The following is a 2808-nucleotide window of genomic DNA, read 5'->3' on the forward strand; positions in this document are numbered from 1 at the left end:
TCCCCAGCATTCGGGAAGCCGAGGGACCTCGAATAGCGGGTACAGTCTACTTTTAAAGGGGCCACAGAAGCAAGGGGCGTTGTTCTTTGACTATTCTGATAGGCTTATTTGAAAGGGCTATTACCAATAATTGACTGGAGAGCTGTTGCCAGATCAGATGAGGTAAAAGGTCATTTTGACCCCGTTTCCCAGGAAACCGAACCAAAACATACGTATATGGAACTGAGTACGTGCAAGTGTAGCTGTTAGGTCCTTGGTTCCCAGGGGAGGAGGGGAAGCACTACAGCTCAGAGGCTGAGAGGATTCAGAATTGTCAAAAATGGCTTCAGGATTGTCTTAAAGTCTTACACTTGGTGGCGATACCTGGGTTACTCTGAAATGTTTTTTCCATCAGTGTAAGTCTAATAGCAAGTAGTAAAGCTATTAGACTTAACACCCGTATCAAATACAGACCAATATCTGTACAGAGAACAACTGTCAGAATAACGGTGGTGGTGGCTGGGCTGGGCACTAGCTGCATCCTCAGTGCTCAGCCACAGTTATGCAGTCACCTCCTACAGACAAATAGCAAACAGCTGGTACTTCAATTAGAATCATGTTTAATGGTTAACAACTAAATATTCATTTAGCTGTACATTTTTAAATTTTATACCAGTCCAAGGAAATGTAGTCCCAATATGACCATTTAGCACCAAACTGACAATTGAAATTCAAGAAATCTTTTCTTTCAGTATCTTTAAGTGATTAGCATTTTCCTTCTCTTTCCTTTCTTTGTCCTTCTTTCTTTCCTTTTTTTCCCCTGTATTTTCACAGATGAGTGCTCCATAAAGCATGCAGAAGCCAAGGGCCCAGGACGGTAAGCAAGTATCACCTGTGCCAATGGCACTGGCTTTTCTAGCTCTACAGCTTTCTTTCTGTGACAATACAACTTTTCTAGCAGAATAAACAAACCCCACACAAGACTGGGGTTGTGGCTCATGAGGTTGGAATGCAGGATTCTAAGTTCAGTTCAGAGATGAGCACACACACACACACACACACACACACAGACACACCAGTAGTCAAAATGTTGGTGTAATGACTTGATTTGTTACATAAGCACCCTAATAGTTCTGGGTTTAATTTATAAGAGAAAAGCATGTTGATTTTCAGGAAATGCTGAGATAGATCACATATGTGGCAGACGTGCACCAATGGCTGCTCACTTTCTTAAATACAGGAAGCAGATTATTCTTGTATAATTTGGCATTCTCTCTCATTTTTATCTGTAGTTAAGAAGAATAGGAAGAAAAGGATGAAGAATGAAACATTCTTGAACGAGAGTAAATTTAGTTTTCCCACTTCTAGACGTCCAACAAGATTTCATCACTGACATCTTTCTAGGTTCAGTATCTAGTAGTGATATTTCTCCTTAGGAGTTTAACATCGTTCACTCAAGTTCCAAACGAAACCATGTCATGGGATAAAATAAAACATAGGCATGATTTGGAGGCAGCACTGTAATTCTAATTTACTTCTTTCATGTTCATTTGACAGGGAGAGCAAGCATTTAATGCCTGTTTTCATTTACTCTATTGCAGCCAAGTCATTAATATAATAAGCTTACAACAATTTTATAGACAGGAAGATGGAGTATAAAGCTTTAGTTGAAACTCCATGAATCTATCCAGTTACATGTGAATTTTCTTACCTGTTACAAATATGTTTGATAATATTTTATAAAGTGAAAATGTGATTTTTAAAAAGAAATGAACAGAAATATTTGTACCTTTTATCTAGATAAATAATTTTCATGCGTTTTTACTTTTCCCTGTTTTTGCTTTACTTTCACTGAATGGCAAACCTGTTTTATTTTATTGTGGTCCAAATGAAATTTAATGCCAATTCTAAAACAATTTTTTTGTGTTTTGTTTTTGAGACATGGTTTTTTTTGTATAGCTTTGTAACCTGTCCTGGAATTAACTGTGTAGACCAGGCTAGCCTCGAACACACAGAGATCTGCCTGCATCTGCCTATCCCTCTTGAGTGCTGATAATAAAGGCATGCACCCTTAAACCATTTTTATATGTGAGGCAGCAAACATTAAAGCCGTGTTCCCTCCTCCATTGTGTTACTACTCCCAGGTACCCATTGAACACATAACATATGACTAATCCTATGCGACATATGCTATGTGGAAAACAATGGACAATATCTCATTTACTACATCCCTAAATGACAACCCATTGGGTTAACCAAAAAACTATGAAAATTACTGTCACGTGCTTATTTATAAAATATTTTATTTTGCCTTTTTGATTATGATAATTTTATTATTGGAGAATTTCAAGAGACTTTTCAAAAGATTTGTTTTTACTGTTATTTATATGTGTGTGTATCTTAGTGTGTGTGTGGATACCTATATAGAATAGAAGAAGGCAACAGACCCCTTGGAACTGGAGGTACAAGAGGCTTGAGACACCCAACATAGGTGCTGGGACCCAAACTCTGGTCCTCTGAAAGAAGAGCAAGTATTCTTAACTACTTAACTAACCATCCAATCCCTGTAATGCCTTCTCCATTAATTGTTCTCTTATAAGAATGTGTTCTTTATCTCACTAGTTTGAATTTAGATACTATTTTATCGGATATTGGGGCAGCAGCATCTGCTTTTTCCCTGGTCCCATTTTCTTGGGACAGTTTTTCTATTTTTTTCACTGTAAGGTGATGCCTGTCCTAACATGAACTGCTGGAGCTAACAGAAAAAAATAAAGGGCTTTGTTTGGGAATTTATTGAAGTAAACTGTGTTTTTTGGTGAATAAATAGTT

The sequence above is a fragment of the Alexandromys fortis genome, unplaced genomic scaffold, assembly GCF_014885135.2.
Source record: "Alexandromys fortis isolate MF-2015 unplaced genomic scaffold, M_Fortis_MF-2015_v1.1 scaffold_189, whole genome shotgun sequence".
NCBI lineage: Eukaryota > Metazoa > Chordata > Mammalia > Rodentia > Cricetidae > Alexandromys > Alexandromys fortis.